This window comes from Lactuca saligna, chromosome 5 (assembly GCF_052625555.1).
Source record: "Lactuca saligna cultivar CGN05327 chromosome 5, ASM5262555v1, whole genome shotgun sequence".
Lineage (NCBI taxonomy): Eukaryota > Viridiplantae > Streptophyta > Magnoliopsida > Asterales > Asteraceae > Lactuca > Lactuca saligna.
In genome coordinates, this window is record NC_136421.1 from 29,699,896 (window position 1) to 29,718,847 (window position 18,952).

The following is an 18,952-nucleotide window of genomic DNA, read 5'->3' on the forward strand; positions in this document are numbered from 1 at the left end:
AACAATGTTTGCGCTAGTTGACTAGGTTTATCGTTTTTGTTAATTGACAATAATCCACTTGGAATCGTAATATATATATATATATATATATATATATATATATATATATATATATATATATATATATATATATATATATATATATATATATATTAGTGTACGTTTAAAGTCATGTAGGAGTTATAACCAGAGTCTCCTGGAAGGAGAGCGTGAATTTGTGTATAGATCTATACGGGGTTGACACCCCACATCGTCGCTGTTCACTACAGCTAGACCGGCCAGTCTAGGGTACAAATGTCTTTTATCGATTTGGGCACCTGAGAATTTTATGTAGGGAAAACCTAACCAATAAATTGGCACATTGTGTTGACCGCCCCTATGCATGGTAGTGATTATCTACATTCGTTGTGTTGATCGTCCACTTGCGTTGTGCGGAATGTCCATAATCGCCTGTTCATTTCTCACACCTCACCAGTCTTAGGGTTTTAAGACCACCATTTTGTATATTAGAAAATATAAGATTTTCTGGAGTAAACGATTTTATACGATTTCGAAAACGATAGAATAAAACCCACACATGTAACTATACTCAATTGGAAACAGAATTCACGATTATTTTATACAAGAAAATATAAGATTTTTTGGAGAAAACGATTCCACAATTTCGAAAGATGATAAACTAAAATACACACATGCAACTATACTTGATTGGAAACAAGACTTACAACTGTTTTGACAAGAAAACACTGGAATTTTCTGGATTTCTAAACTATCACAAAGTTTTATATGAGAAAATGCTTATGAACTCAAAGACATATTTCATGTTGACGCTTTTCAAAACGACTTGTATTCTTAGGAAATTAGTAAGCAGGTTAAAGGGAAGCGGATTCAGGATTATTTTGCTGTAGTTTGGGAATTTATTTACTTATGTCTCTTTTATGTAATTCGAAGAACAAATATAATACATAAACAATGTAAGTTTGTTATCTCAATGTATGATATTTGGATTTGCTATGTTTCATTTATATTCAATTGTTATGATACTGCACAATGAAGTCAGTCGCCTCTGAACGTTTCCGTCGTCTGGTCCAGGGGTGTGACAACTCATCAGCATTCCAGATGCGAGCTAATAGCCAAGGAGAGCAAGCCAGACTCGTATTGAGGGCTAATCATTTGTATTCCAATCCGAGGACTAAAAGAGCAAGCCAAACATAAGTTATGGGCCCGAGGGCAAGCCAGACTTATGTTGTGGGCTCAAGAGCATGCCTAATATGACTTGAGGGCCAAGGAGGGCAAGCCAAACTCAAACTATGGGCTCAGGGGTAAACCAGTCTGTAGAGTTGTGGAGCCATTACATGTTGTTGTTATTATGTGTATTGTTTATTATGTATCGGTATATAGGGGGAAACTCACTGACACTAGCGCTCATCCCGAGGAGGACAGTGGGAGTCCAATTGACCTTAAAGAGCTTCAAGAGTCAAGCGATGAAGTAACCTCTAACACTAGCGTTCAACCGGAGGAGGAAACTCTTGCTGCACCAGTTGACGAGTCTTACCTCTTAGACATTCCAGTAGAGTTAGTGCTCCACCGGAGTTTTATGGTTTCCATATTACTACTGAAGGTGATAAATTATTACTAATAGCACACTAGTAAATTTAGATGAACCTAATAACTACAAGGAAGCCATGGCAAGCCTAGAGTCTGAAAAGTGGAAAGAGGCTATGGATAACGAGATTCAATCCATGTATGGCAATCAAGTTTGGAACTTGGTTGACAATGTACCAGGTGGTAAGACTGTCGGGTGCAAGTGGATATTCAAGAAGAAGACCGACATGGATGGAAAAGTACACATGTATAAGGCGTGATTGGTTGCAAAGGGCTTTACTTAAACTCCTGGAGTTTACTATGATGAGACCTTCTTACTAGTTGCAAAGATTAAATCTATAAGGGTTATGCTAGCCATAGTTGTGTTTCATGATTATGAAATATGGTAGATGGATGTCAAAACTGCTTTCCTTAATAGAAAGTTGGCTGAAGATGTTTACATGAGTCATACAAAGGGTTTTGTCGATACGAAGCACCCTAATAGAGTGTGTAATCTTGAGAAATCTATTTATGGATTGAAACAAGCATCTCACAGATGGAATCTTTGTTTCGATGAGAAATTCAAAGAGTTTGGTTTCTCAAGAATCGAGGAAGAGTCCTGTGTATATGTCAAAGCTAGTGGGAGTATATTTAGCTCTCTCGTATTGTATGTAGATGACATACTACTCATTGGAAATGACATCCCAACCTTGGAGGAGGTTAAGTTTTGGCTTGGGAAGTATTTTTCTATAAGGACCTCAAAGAATCTGCCTATATTCTAGGGATAAGGATATTAAGAAATAGTAGTAAGATACTAATAGGACTTAGTCAAAGCACTTACTTGGATAAAGTGTTGAAACATTTTAGCATGGAAAATTCCAAGAAAGGGGAATTACCAATCCAAAGAAATACCAAATTGAGTAGGACTCAAAGTCCAAGTACCGATGCTGAGATAGCACAGATGAGCAGAGTACATTATGATTCCGCAGTTGGCTCAATCATGTATGCTATGACATGTACTCGCCCTGATATGGCCTTTGCTTTGAGCATGGTCAGTAGATATCAAGGGAACCATGGTAGAGCTCATTGGACTGCGGTAAAGAACATTCTTAAGTACCTACGAAGGATTAAGGATTGGTTCCTAATCCTCGGTGGGAGTGATGACTTGAGAGTGCGAGGGTATAGTGACGCGAGTTTTCAAACCGATCGGGATAATTTCCGCTCTCAATTGGGCTGGGTGTTTACCCTAAATAGAGGAGCAGTGACTTGGAAAAGTTCCAAGCATGAGACCATAGCTGATTCAATGTGCGAATCAGACTACATAGTAGCGAGCGAAGCATCAAAGGAGGCAATATGGCTTAAGAACTTCATCGGAGACCTTGGAGTTCTACCTGCGATAAAAGAGCCTATGGAGATTTTCTATGATAACGAAGGTGCGGTTGCCTTGACCAAGGAACCGAGGGATCATGGCAGATCCAGGCATATCGACATGAAATATCATTTTATTAGACATCGGGTAGAAGACGGACTCCTCGTAATAAAGAGGGTATCGTCAGAAGAGGACCAAACAGATCCCCTTACGAAGGGACGTAGTAGGGTTAAGCACTTGCAGCACGCTAGGAGCATTGGGTTGAAAGACGATATTAGTTTTAGTGATTAGGTAGCTTTTAGAAACATGTAATAGATAAATTGTAATTAACATTTGATGATTAAATAAAGGTGTATTATTTATGAGTAAATTTATTGTCTTTTGTTAATTATTAACTATTGTTTCACTTTGCATGTTTTGACTTCCTAAATAATAAGATTATTTATATTATCCACATTCGATCCTACGTTGGAAGTAAGTATGAAAGAAGACTGTCATGAATTGGTTTGTAGACTGTCTAAAGCGTTTAGACAAAGCAAAATTTTGCTACAACGTTCATGAGTGCTTTTGGAATATGATTTGAGTATTGGATTAAACCCGCGCTTACTTGAATCACTTCATGGAATTTATCACGAGTGATTGTGAGACAATAATATCATATTGTCGTTAAACCTAGATATATAAGTTGTTTTTCGCGAGTTGTTTGTGCATTTATAATGCGTAAACGCTTTAGTAACTTGATGTTATAAAACGTATTGTTGTGTACGATTTAATAAGTAAATAGTACAAGAATATACGTCGAAGTTTGTCTATTGCTTTTATCCTACGAGGTTAAAAGCGATATCTGGGCCCCTTAATGATTTGGGTTGACTTATGTGTCGGGCCCGATTATGACTAAATTGATGTGTTCGATTAAGTTCTATGTTAGAAGATAAATATGATTATGTTCCATGTATTTGTCCACATGATATCTTGAGAACGGAGGACTATACGATCCCTTATCTAAAGAACGTGTCAGAGTTCGACAGCGGCTTTTGAGAGCTATGATTGCTAATCGGATTTTGAAGTCGTGCTTGCAATTATAGTTATTAGACTTATCCAAGTGGGAGACTATTGGATTAGGTGTCTAAGCCCAAAACTATATTTGGTATGTACTTGACCCGATTGTAGCATGGTCCTTTTGGGTTGCCTTCGCCAAATCAACATGACTGGATGAATATTAGAGAAAGAGGTTTATTATGGTTTATTAATATATTATGAGAATAATAAATTAAAAGAGAAATCATATTGGATAATTAATATTGGTCAATAATTAATTTAGAATTAATTTTATGGTCAAAAGAGATTAATTAAATTAAGGGGACTGATATTGTAATTGCAAAATGGGCTGAGGATTCCGTAAGTAAGAAGTGGAAGAAATCTTATGGAAGCTCATAAGGATTTTGTCCAAGGTCTAGGTTCTAGAAGGATCTAGTGGGCTACTTAGAGCCTAAGCAACCATATTAGGTCTTTGATTAAAACCCTAATTCCTCACTTATATAAAGACCCCCTTGGCTTCATATTTTCGGTTACACTAAACCCTAAGGATTAGTAGAGCCGATTTTTGCAGTCCTCCTCCTCTCTCTTGCATTATCCAATTGCTTTAGTGTTTGTTATCCATCATAGGCATCACAATTGAGATTCTAAGTTCTCAAAGGCTCAAGATCGTCAAGCTACAATCAAAGGTAATATGCTAACTCTTCATTAGATGTCGATTTCGATTTTATTATATGGTATATTAGGGTTTGCAAGCTTTGGATGATTATTGCATGTACAATTAGAAAAACTAGATCCAAAGATTTAGCGTTTGCATGTGCACCATAGGATTGTTGTAATGCTTAAAACCTATCAGGTGTGTCTCGGGGTTGTGGTTGATTTTCTCAAGCCGTCTAGCGCCTGGGATGGTAAGCAATGATTTCGAAGAAAAAATCTAATTTAACTGGGGGAGAGTTGTAATGCCGAGTCCCAAATCGTTTTCCAATTAGGTGTAGGTGATGTAATATAGATAATTCAGGTGTTCAGTTTTTGTTTTGGAGCCAAGGGGTATCTTGATAGAGTGTCAGCTTGGGCGTTCATGGAAATTGGATTTTTGTTCAGGAAATCTTAAGGTGAGTATGAGTTGATAGAAGTGTAGAGCATCTCGTTACCTCTTCATGGATATAAGGATCGTCGGAACCAGGTTTATAACAAAGGAGTTATGTCCTTCGGAAGGTTGCAAGGTTTAAGGCAAATACCTAGTACGCGGGGCGTACATAAGGAGTACGTGGGGCACACTGATGCGACGGTAAGTATGCTAGGAGTACCTCAGTGTACGTTGGGTGTACGAAGGCGAAGGATTATGAACTTGAGAGGTGTACGCGAGGCATTATCCAGATTCATGCAAACCCTATTTTAGGGCTCTAGACCCTATTTAAGCTCATTTTCTCTTCACCAAACCTTAATACTTTCAGCCTCCATCCAGTTTTAACCCTAGAATCAGATGTTAAGTGCAATTTGGTGATTTTGAGCTTGGTATGTACTTGATGGGTGTTTTGTGAATAAGAAGAAGAAGAGAATCATTTGGAGGTGTGGCTTTAGCTTCTAGATCCAGGAGTATCTTTCCATTTGCATGCTTCCTAAGGTAAAAACCTATAGACTTCATGATCTTTTTGGTTAGACCTACTTTGATGGATTTCTTTGGCCTTTTTGAGTCCCTTGTTGTAAAGGTGAGCGTTTGATCTACTCGAGAAGTAGTGGATGTTAGATCTAAGCTCCACCAAGGTCCTTTGTTCATAAAAATGGAAACTTTATAAAAGGTTTTGGTCCATGCATGTATTGAGCTCTTGTTAAGTTCATTTTTAAGTGTTGAGTCCCATTAAATCGTGCTTGTTAGCAAAGTTGGAAACTTTAATGGCTAATACCTTGTCTAGTGAACAGATCTATGTTTTGGGCATCTTGTCTTAACCCATTAAGAACAAAATGTGGGATCTTGGATACCTGACTAGTACGCTGAGCGTATGAGGAGGTATGATCATCTTAATCTGAGGAACGTGTATCAGGAAGTTGTACGTTGTGCATCGTGGTCGAGTATGCGGGGCGTACGTCTCGAGTACGCTAGGCATACTTCCAAGAGGATTATTTTGGGCTTTAGAGGTTTGGGTCATTGTTGGGTTATCTTAGTTTGGGCCTTGTTGGGCCATTAGATTCTTTTTAGGCTCCTGGTTGGTATCTTTTGGGCTCCTTTGGATTCTAGGCCCATAAAGGGTTTAGAGGCCCAATTTGTAGTATTGGGACATAGTTGGGCCTTGTGTGATTATGTTGGAAAATTAGGCCTTTGTATATTTGTACTTGGGTCTTAATCCAAGTATAGGGAAGTGTAAAAGGTTTTTTTACCCAAGTTTGAACTCGGAGAGTGAGTCAGGATCCAATTATTTATTGGATGATTATTTTGTGATTGATAGCGCGGGGATTTTAGCGGGCCAACAGCCAGAGATTCTTTCTCTGATATTTGGCAGTGCAAGGTGAGTTTTCTTACTATGTCCATGGGTCGAAGACACCATTTCCGACCCATTATTTGTTATGTGTAATGCTAATTGTCCCTGTGATACTTGCATGAAAGACCATATAGGTAGCCCATGGCATTTGGATGTCAGACCATGGGGGTAGTCCATGGAATTTCAAAGAAAGACCATGGGAGTAGCCCATGACACTTGGATGTCAGATCGTGGGGGTAGCTCATGGAAATTCAATGAAAGACCATGTGGGTAGCCCAGGACACTTAGATGTCAGACCATAAGGGTAGCCCATGGCAAATATATGTATTGGTATTTGGTATATAGGGAACTCACTAAGCTTTGTGCTTATGGTTTTCAGTTTATGTTACAAGTACTTCTGTTTTTAAAGGGAAGAGCTTGGGATGATTGCAGATCACACACCACATGTTTCTGCATTCTGTGGTTTACTTCGATAATGATGATGTATTGATATTACATTGTGATATGTTAGAACAGCATGTTAGTGATAGGCTAGGGATATTCAGGAATTGCATGATAGAATTGCTTGATTATATGATGCCTGATATCCTAGGGTTCTTCTTTATATGGAATTGACATCATTACTGTAGCTACTTAGTGAATGCATCATAGTTGTACATAACTAAGATTCTATAGCACGAGAATAATTGGTTTGGCTTTATTTCCCATTCCTTGTTTGGTTGTGGGCTTAGATTTGGACTGAGTATTGACTGTCTATAGGGTCCAGTGTTATGTATGACTAGCATACACGAGTTTTGCAGGGTTGGTGGAAATTTTATGGATGAATTGTGTGAGGCCAGTCTGCCAGTCGGGAGATATTTAGCATTTCCTTTAGGGAGTGAGGATTGAGTGTATAGACATGTTTGCGTGTATTGTTAGGGCGTTGTGATGATCGTTGAGACAAATATGGGTAGGTGTGGAAGGTACTATGGGAACGTACTACTGAAAGCACAAGACCCATACGCATAGAAAGGAAGTCACAAACCCATAGGGCTTTGTTGGGATTGGGTTCCCCGTTATTTGTGTGGAATGTTTGATATCTTTCTGGTGTATTTTAAGACTGGTGACTACGAGGCGATTTAAGACCGGATTCGGGTTGGGAGTAGGAGTTGGCTATCAGGGCGGGCTAGCATTACCAGAGACCGTTGGTCAGATAAGACTGGATGACTTGGATGCCAGGATTTAGGAGATCCTACATGATGAGGTTGCTGCACTATTCCAGGATCAGTTACCAGAGATGTTCGGGTCTATTAAGAGCGCTATGTTTGAGTACTTTGATGAGCTTTATGCAGCCATTGCTGAGACGGTTGTTGTTGCAACCTCTGTAGCCCTGGTAGCTGCAGGTAATGGAGCAGGTCGGGCTTTTCAGTACCGGGACTTCGATAACACGAAGCCCCTAACTTTTGATGGAGTCCAGGACCCGATCATAGCTATGAGGTTGCTATCGGATGTTGAGGGATATTTTTCACATGTTCGTGCCGACTAGAAGGTCAAGTGCGCCCTAAAACTGCTGAGGTCCGGAGCAAAGGATCGGTGGAGACTTGTGTCGGGATCGTACTCTGATAAGCATAGGGCTACTGTATCGTGGGATCAGTTTAAGGAGATGTTTCATACTCGCTACATTCCATTGGTTGAGCATGATAGGTTGGATCAGGAGTTTTTGCAGTTGAGACTGGGTATAGAGTTAGGGACAGAGATCACTTGTATGTTTACCGAGAGGGTGATGTGTTGCCCTAATTTTGCTTCCGTGCTGGCTCAGATAACACGTTATCTGAGCATGCTCAAGACGGACATCAGACAGTTCATCTCCACCCAACGTTGTGATACTTTGTTGGAGTTACAGGAGGCCACTAGGCGGCGTGAGCTTCAGATAGAGTTACAGTTGAGGGAGTAGAGGCAGGCCCCGATGTAGTTGCAGCCTGCACCAAAGCGGTTTAAGACCGCTGATATCAGATATAGGGGTCGGAAGGGCTGCACATGTGGGAAGTGCGGCAAGGTGCACGAGGGTGCTTGTCGGTCATCATCAGGGTGCCATAATTGTGACCTGCAGGGTCATATGGCGAGTGATTTCTGCCAGCAGACCCTATCACTCAGCTCCAGGATATGCTACCGCTGCGACCAGGTTAGCCATGTGAAGGCCAACAGTCCAATGTTTGCTACGAGGCCGATACAGGCTCCAACGCCGACTACCCTGTGGATCATTAACGGGAATCAGGGTAGGGCAAAGTCCCTGGGTGTTTGAGGACACGCTTTCCAGCTTACTGTCGAGGAGGCCAGGACAGCACCATATGTGGTGGCTGGTATGTTTCTATCCCTTATCTCATTGATTATGTTTATTGTATGTGCATGTGTTTATACCTATGTTAGGTACGTTCTTAGTGAACTCCCCACCTGCTCTTGTATTATTTGACTCGGTAGCGAGTTGGTCTGTTGTATCCCGATCTTTTAGTAGGGAGTTCAGTTTGCCTTTAGGATAGCTAGAGTGTCCATTGTGAGTCCCCATTGCCACCAAACACAGAATTTCTACTTCTTCAATCTAATGGGGTTGCGGTCTAGAGATCTTTGGGGTATCCTTCCCGATTGACTTGATCCCGATTCCCATGGGGGATGTTTGTGTGATCATGGGGATGGATTGGCTGAGCCTTTTCGGTGCCATGATCGACTGTGAGGGTCAGCGTGTGGTAGTTTGAGCCCCAAATGGGGTAGAACTGGTTATATATGGAGAGGGCACCAAACTGGGTTCAGCTTTTTGCTCAGCAGCCAGGGTTCGACAATATATTTAGCACGGGTGTGCGGGTTATTTGGCATATGTGCTGGATATGCGGGTCAGGGATCAGGTCTTGGTTTCAGATGTTCTAGTTTACAAAGATTTCACTGATGTATTTCCAGAGGATTTACTCGGAGTGCCTCCTAAGAGGCAGGTAGAGTTTAGGATCGACCTTGTGCTAGGTGCGGCCCCTATTGCCAAGGCGCCATACCGATTGGCACCGCTTGAGATGTGAGAGCTATTATCTCAGCTGTAGGAGTTGTTAGGCAAGAAGTTCATCCGTCCAAGAAATTCTCCATAGGGAGCACTGATTCTGTTCATCAAGAAGAAGGATGGTTCACACCGGATGTGCATTGATTACCGGGAGCTGAACAAGTTGATGGTGAAGAACCTTTATCCACTTCCGTGAATAGATGATCTTTTCGATCAGTTGCAGGGAGCTTCTTGGTTCTCTGAGATAAATATGAGGTCTGGGTACCATCAGGTCAGAGTAAGGGAGGAAGACGTGGAGAAGACCGCGTTCCAGACTCGTTATGGACATTATGAGTTCGTGGTGATGTCGTTTGGGTTCACCAACATGCCGACAATATTCATGGACCTGATGAATTGAGTATGCATGTCGATGCTCGATCGCTTGGTTATTGTGTTCATAGATGATATCTTGGTGTATTCCAAGACCAGAGAGCAGCATGAGGAGCATATCCACGAGCTTCTGGGAGTTTTTAGGCGAGAACGGTTTTACGCCAAGTTCTCGAAATGCGAGTTTTGGTTGCGATAGGTTCGATTCCTTGGACATCTCGTTAACCAAGAAGGGATTTTGGTTAACCCGGCCAAGATCAAGGCGGTGATTTAGTGGGAGGATCTGAAATCTCCCTCGGATATCAGGAGTTTTCTACGATTGGTAGGGTACTACCGGAGATTTATACAGGATTTTTCCAATATTTCAGTACCCCTCACTCGCCTGATGAGGAAGTGGGTGGATTTCCGATGGGGCCCTGAGCAGCAGACTGCATTCGAGACTCTACGATAGCGAATCTGCAAGGCGCCAGTTTTGACACTCCCTGAGGGAGTGGAGGATTTTAGTGGTTTTTTGTGATTCGTCCATCACCGGGTTACGGGCAGTCCTCATGCAGAGAGGACAGGTAATAGCTATGCTTCACAGCAGTTGAAGCCGCATGAGACGAGATATCCCACACATGATCTTGATATAGGAGCGGTAGTATTCACCCTCAAGATCTGGAGATATTATCTATATGGGGTCCGATGTACCATATACACGGATCACAAGAGCTTGAGGCATATCATGCATCAACCGAACCTGAACAAGAGACAACACAGGTGGCTAGACATAGTCAAGGATTATGACTGCGAAATACCATCCAGGTAAAGAGAATGTTGTGGCAGATGCCCTAAGCCGTAATTCGGCGTGATCTACTATTTTGGTGTTGTGTATGAGGATATTTTTGGATTCTCTACTTGTGGGATTAGTTAGAGAGGCTCGGGTTGAGGGAGTACGGGAGGAAAATTGGAAGATTTAGAGCATCAGGGGTGAGATCACCAGATTTGTCCAGGACAGTCATGTTTTGTTGACCCGTTGTGGTCGGGTATGGGTTCATGTATCTGTTGGGGTTAGACTGATTGTATTGGAGGAGGCTCATAAGTCCCGCTTTTCTATTCACTTGGGGGACACCAAGATGTATCGGGATCTGAAACTAAGCTACTGGTAGTTGTGTATGAAGAGAGAGATCGCTTGGTACGTCGAGAGGTGCTTGACCTGCGGGATGGTCAAGGCCGGGCATTAGAGGACGCATGGCAAGATGCAGCCTCTGGAGGTTCCCATGTGGAAATGGGAGCAGATCGCTATGGATTGCATCAACAAGTTTTCGAGAACGTCCAAGGGTTTCAATGCTATTTGGGTCATCATGGATCGATTGACCAAGAGTGCTCATTTTTTGGCCATCCAGGAGAGCTCATCGGCCGAGAAGTTGGCCGATGTATATATCTGCGAGATCATTGCTTGCCATGGGGTTTGGGTCTCTATTGTTTCATACCGTAATGTTTGGTTCACCTCCCGTTTTTGGCAGAAGTTTCATGAGGAACTGGGCACCACGCTGCATTTCAGCACAACTTATCACTCGCAGACCAACGACCAGAGTGAGCGGACCGTTCATACCCTTGATATGTTACATGCCTGCGTCATTGATTTTGGTGGGAGCTGGGACTCCTACCTATCCCTTGCAGAGTTCTCATACAACAACAGCCTTCATTCCAGCAGTGGTGCTCCACCTTTTGAGCTGTTGTATGGGCGGAGATGTCGTACCCCAGTCTGTTGGTGCGAAGTTGGTCATAAGGTGATGGGTCAGTCTGAGGTGGTTTTGCAGACTACCAAGATGATTCAACAAATCAGGTAGCATCTACAGACTGCTCAAAGTTGGCAGAAGAGCTACGCCAACCGACACTGATCTAGTTGTAGTTTCAGGTCAGTGACATGGTGTTACCGAAGGTATCACCCTGGAAGGGTGTGATCCGCTTCAAGAAAAAGGGAAAATTGGGTCCCCGATACATTAGACCATTTCGGATTATTGTCAGGGTTGGCAAGGTGGCATATAGACTGGATCTTCCGGAGGAGCATAGTCAGATTCATAGCACCTTCCATGTTTTACAGTTGCAAAAGTGCGTGTTGGATGAGGATGTTGTAGTATCATTGGTGACATTCAGGTTGATGATCGCCTAAACTGTGTTGAGAGGTCGATGGCTGTTTTGGAAAGAAACGTAAAGGTTCTGCACAACAAGATGATACCTTTGGTAATGGTACAGTGGCAACATTAGAAGGGATTCGAGTGGACTTGGAAGTCGGAGGCCGAGATGTGGGGGCATTATCTGGATTTGTTCACTGTAGTAGGCTTCGAGGATGAAGCCTACTTCAAGTGGGGGAGAATTGTAACATCCTAAACTTCAGGTATGAATATATAAATTTATATATGTACATTTTTAGGGCAACTCAATGAGTTAGGTGGTGCCAACTCGTCGTGGTGAGTTATTATGGGCGCGTATTTTTCAAGGTCTACTCAACGAGTTGGAAGGCCCCAACTCGTCGAGTTGAAGGCTGAACATGAAACCCTAATTTTTAGGGTTTTGCACCTTATTTAAAGGCCTTAAGCCTCATTTTTAGCCTCCCTTATTGCCCCCTTTGTCCAGAGAAACCCTATTTCGTGCCTTTATACCTTCTTGTGTGTAAGAGAGCCTTAGAGAGTGATTTTGGTGTTATTGTGGAAGCAACTTGGAGCTTGAAGAGTGTGGATTGAAAGGAGAAGATGTAGATCCGGAACTTACTCTCGTGTTACAGCTACATTGAGCTATAAAGTCAATACCTTGATCATTCATTTCCTATGTCTTGTCATTCGGGAGTTTAGTGTCATTTTTAGCCCATTTTGGGACCATTCTTGGTTTGGGCATTGCATGAAGTTATAGCTTCAGATCTGGGAACTTTGTGGCCTCTTTGGGCCTAAACTTCCAAGCTTTATCTTGATATAGACCTCCTTCATGCCCTAAGTCCCCTAATAAAGATTTTATGGAGTATTTTAGCCTTTAATGCCATGCATGAACGTAAAGTTAGCAACTTTACGTGGTATCTTAGCCCTAGAGGACCAGATCTATAGGTTGGGGCTTTAGATTCAACTGGAAGGGGCTGAATATGTTAAGACAGGGAAAACTCGAAAAGTTGTCCTGACAACTCGACGAGTTGAATCGGGTTTTCCCGCTTTTTGGATAATGAGCAAACTCGGCGAGTTGGTTAGGGTTTTTCCCGGTTTTCTGAACATTGAAGGAACGCGACAAGTTGATAGATGCACTTGAGGAGTTGGGTCAACATGGATTGTTGACTTTGACTTTGACCATGGTTGACTAAGTTTGACTTCTGAGGGTATTTTGGTCATTCGCGATTTTAACGGAATTAGTCATATGGTGGTTGCAGGAAGTTGAGATCGGAGCTGTGAGTTGGTATTTGATTGTTACCGGTTCAGCACTACTTGTGAGGTGAGTTTTCCTCACTACACTAAGGGGTCTAAGGCACCAAGGGTGGCCTATTGGATTGATATCCTAGTAGTTATTGATATGGTGAGTATGAGTTAGATATGCATGCTAGTTTGATATGCTAGTCTGGTAGGTTTGTAGGACTACCTATGATACTATCTGATTATCTGTATGTGCATTTATCTGTTACATGTCTACATGTCGTGTGGATTGGCTTGAAGTTGTATTGCTCCGTGTTGTAGCCAACAAACCCTATAGTATGTCAGATATGAGATGAGGGCCAGGGAGCGCATGCCAAACTCATATCGAGGACTCATGAGCATTCCAGATGCAAGCTGAGGGCCAACGAGAGCATACCAAACTCGTACTGAGGGCTAATCATTTTTATTCCAGTCCGAGGACTAAAAGAGCAAGCCAGACATAAGTTGTGGGCCCGAGGGCAAGCCAGACTTATGTTATGGGCTTGAGAGCAAGCTAGATATGAGCTAAGGGCTAGGAAGGGCAAGTCAGACTCATACTATGGGCTCAGGGTTAAACCAGTATGTAGAGTTGTGGACCCATTACATGTTGTTTTTATTATGTGTGTTGTTTGTTATGTATCGGTATATTGGGGGAAACTCACTAAGCTTCGGGCTTATGATTGTGGATTTTGTTTTAGGTACTTCGGATGATCACGGTAAGTCGAAGGCTTGATCGTGCACCTCCTCACATTTTCATATGATTTCTGGGATACTCTGATGTTTGAACTATTTTGAAAACAATTTGTAATAAATGGTGGTTTTTGGATGTTTGAAAAGGTTCAAAATTTTTATGGATGTCACATTGTTCAACAACAGAAGGTTTATCTTCCGGTTTGTCTTGCGTTGCTCATTATACCTATGGAATTGTTATCATCAGGATGAGCCTTCTCTTGAAGGAATATCTAATCCATGTGGTCAAGTAAAAGGTTGTCGGTAGCAGCGTATAGTCTCCAACACCTCCCTCACACTTGGAGAACTTTGCGAAAAGTCTCTCCTTCCTTAGTGTCTCCAAAACCTCCCTCATGTGCTCTTCATGCTGCTCCTGAGTCTTGGAGTTAACCAAGACATCAACGATGAAGACTATCACAGACTGGTCCAGCATCGATTTGCACACGCGGTTCATGAGGTCCATGAATGCAACAAGAGCATTGGTGAGCCCAAATGGCATCACCACAAACTCATAGTGACCATAGCGAGTTCTAAAAGTTGTCTTCTGAACATCGTCGTCTGTGACTCGCATCTAGTGATAACCTGATCGCAGATCAATCTTGGAGATCCAAGATGCACCCTGTAGCTGGTCAAAAAAATCATCAATCCTCAGGAGAGGGTAACGGTTCTTCACCGTTACCTTATTCAACTCCCGATAGTCTATACACATGTGATGTGACCCATCCTTCTTCTTCACAAACAGAATCGGTGCTCCCCCATGGCGTACTGCTCGACCTGATAAATCCTTTGTCTAGCAGCTCCTGCAGCTGCGCAGACAACTCCTGCATCTCGGGAGGAGCCAACCGAAATGGTGCCTTAGCTATCAGAGCCACACTAGGGACTAGGTCAATCCTGAACTCAACCTGTCTCTCCGAAGGTATCCTAGGAAATTCCTACGAGAATACGTCCGGATACTCTTGTACGACCGGTACATCATCCACTGTCGCCTTACCCTCATCTCGGGTATCTATGACATAAGCGACATAACCTGCACAACCCTGCTGAAGGTAGCGCCTTGCTCTTGCTGTTAAATATAGGGTCAGTCCACCATGTAGTCTCTCGCCCTGAATCACTAACCCTCCCCCACTAGGAGTCCAACCCTCACCAGCTGCTACTCGTAGTCGATCACTACCCCATTGGGGATCAACCAGTCCATACCAACTATAACCTTATTCCCTCGAAGGGGAACAGGGACGAGATCCATAGAAAACTGCTCATCGAACAACTGCAGTGTACATCCTCAGTAATCCCTCACGGCCCGAACGGTCCTATCATTTGCTATCTCTACATCAAGTGGGAAATCTAGCTCCCCTAGAGCCCCTATGAACTTCTTGCTAAGCACGAGTGACACAAAAGATCGGGTAGCTCCCGAATCAAACAATACCAATGCTGATATACCGTTCACTAAGAACGATCCTATAACCAAAACACATAAACATAAGCAATAATCAATATAAATAAAGAGATAAGGAGAAGACACATACCCGTCACCACATCGGGCACTGCACGTGCCTCCTCTACTGTCAACTGAAAGGCCCTGCACTTTGCCACAGGCGCCTCTGCTCGGCCCTGACAGATGTCGGTAATCCTCAACATAGCAGGAGCGGGTGATGCCACTTGTCCTACTGCTATTAAACTCGGGCACTGGGACCGCTTGTGTTCCCTCTGATTGCACTAAAAGCAAATCAGATTTGATACTGTCGTGGTGGTGGTAGCAGTTGTTATTGGATTAGGTGTCTAAGCCCATAACTATAATTGGTATGTACTTGACCCGATAGTAACATGGTCCTATTGGGTTTCCTTCACCATAACAATTTGATAAGATGGATTATGGAGAAAGAGGTTAATTATGATTTATTAGTATATTATAATAATAATATATTAATTGAGAAATCATATTATTTAATTAGTATTGATCAGAGATTAATTTGGAATTAATTTAGTGATCAAAAGAGACTGATTAAATTAATGGGGACTGATTATGTAAATCAGTAATAGTTGTAGTTTGGGCTAATGGACCCTATTGGTATAGGGTGGACGAAAACTATATGAAATTCCATATAGATTTCTTCCATGGACTTACCATAAGGGATCCATGTGTTACTTAAGGCCAAAGCAAGAGATTTAGGGTTTCCGAGTAGATAACCCTAAGAAGGCTCAATTATATAAGGAACCCCCTAGCTTCTGAAAATTGGCCTATGCATGAAAAAGAAACCCTAGCCGATTATGACCCTCTCTAACCTCTCTCTCATAATTCTCCATTGCTACTTGGTGTTTGTGACTCATTAAAGGTGCAACAATTGAGGCACTAAGCTCTTGAAGGTCAAGAACAACTAGCTACAAGGAAAAGGTATTTATCTAACTTGGTTTTAGTTTTCAATTTTGAAATTGCATATGCTAGTCTTAGGGTTTATGCTTTGGATGATTACTTGCATGTATAACTTGAGAAAAACCTAGATCTAAAGCATTAGGGTCGCATGTACACCATAGGAATGTTGTAGTGCTCAAAACCCATCACCTATACAATCTCTGCTCTCATGCCCAGTTCGGCCGCACTTAAAGTAGCTGACTGCGGCCACAACGGCTACGGTCCTACTGGCTCCTAGGTTTGTGGTCTGACATCTTGGGCTTCTTTCCCGCACTCCCTGATTGAATCTCCTCAAGTTTCCTCTTCTTCTCGATCTCCAAATCCAATTCTCTCTCTCTCTCTCTCTCTCTCTCTCTCTCTCTCTCTCTCTCTCTCTCGCCCTAACAATCATATCCTCCAGCGTCTTGCAGCTGGATCAGTTCACAAACTGACGGATATCACTCAGCATAATCTCATGATATCGGGCCTTTTTTATCTCCTCGTCTGCCACGTACTACGGAACGAGAAGGGCCCTCTTCCTGAACATGGTGGTGATCTCAGTCACCGTCTCAATCATCTGCTGGAGATCTTGGAAATCCCTAACAAGCTGTTGCACCTTAATCACAGGTGAAAACTTGGCCCGGAACCTGGCTGAAAAGTCACTCCAATTCATGGAATCAAGAGCTGAATCATCACCAATGGCATGTCCGACCTCCTCCAACCAGTCACACGCCATGTCCTTTAAAAGACAGAATGCTAGTCGGACCTTGTACCCCTCGGGACATTGGCTCGTACGAAAATCATTGGAAACATCAACCAACCATCTGCTGATAGCAATGAGGTCTCGACCGCCATGATATTCAGGAGCTCAACAAGCTCTGAACTCCCTGAATGTCAGTGTGCGCGACCCTACTTATTGTTTTTCTGTGTTTACACCATCTTTGTCTTTACAAACTTTTGTAATAAAACTAGTTCAGATACAAATACAATGTTATAGCACAAGAGATTAGGACATATTCCTGTTGAAAAAATAAGAACTCTTTCTTTGATATCATCAAAATGTAATGTTCCAACTATAAATTCATGTCTTGTTTGTTCACAAGCTAAACAACATCGTCTCCCTTTCCTGTTAGTGATTCTCATTTAATTGCACCATTTGATCTTATACATGTAGATGTATAGGGACCTCATAAGCATTTAACCCATGATGGTTTTAAATATTTTATTACCATAGTTGATGATCATAGTCGCCATACCTAGATACATCTTCTCTCTCATAAGATCTATGCATTTACAATGCTTAAAGCATTTGTGAAATTTGTAAAAACTCAATTTAATTATGTGGTCAAGGTTATTAGAACTAACAATTCCATGGAACTTGGTTCAAGCATAGCAGGCGTATCTTTTTTCCAGGATAATGGTATTATACATCACAAATCAACACCATATACGCCTTAACAAAATGGAATTTTTGAGCGCAAACACAAGCACATTTTAGAAACAACTCGAGCTCTTTACTTTCAATATGGTGTTGGTGTCTCTTATTGGGGTGAATGTGTTAAGGTTTCCTTCCATCTTATTAACATAATGCCTTCTAAAATTCTGCATGATCGAAGTCCTTATGAAGTGTTACATAATATGAAACCATCCTTGCAACACCTACGAAGCTTTGGATGCTTGTGTTTTGTTTCTACAACACTATCTAAAAGAGACAAGTTCATGCCACGAGCGAATCCACGTGTTATGATTGGTTATCCAACTTGACAAAAAGGATATAAAGTGATTGACCTGGTAACCAAAGACATCTACATTTCACGAGATGTCAAGCTTTTTGAAGACATTTTTCGTTTACATTCTTCTACAAAACCTATCAACACTTCTTCATTCAATTATTGTCTTCCCACTGAATCTTTTGATGATACTTATTCACAAAGTATTGATACTTCTGTTCCTTCTCCTTTACTTGATCCATCCCCAGATCATTCACCCTTGAGAAGGACTACTCGTGTAAGACAACCTCCTACATGTCTTCAAGATTACATTTGTCAAACTGTAGTTTCTGAACACTCTAATTTTTTATGTTCTCATACTCTTACCAACTTGTGTATTGGTTCTTCACAAATAAATCCTCATAGTTATTCTATGAATGTTGTTACATCTAATGAAAATGATCCTAGTACTGCATCAGAACCTGCATTTTACAATGAAGCTAAGGGACAACCACAATGGGAAGAAGCCATGCAGAAAGAGTTACATGCTTTAACAACAAATAACACATGGGATCTTGTTACTCTTCCTAAGAGTAAAAAACCTATTGCATGTCGTTGGGTTTACAAGATTTAATTTCGCACAAATGGTAGCATTGAAAGACATAAAGCACGCTTAGTGGCTAAAGGGTTCACTCAAAAATAAGGTGTGGACTTTCATGAAACATTTTCTCCTGTTATCAAATTCAACATTGTTCGGTGCATTGTTTCTCCTATTGTTAAACGCGGATGGAATATAAATCAATTTGATGTTAATAATGTGTTTTTGCACGGTGATTTACATGAAGAAGTGTATATGCGTATTCCA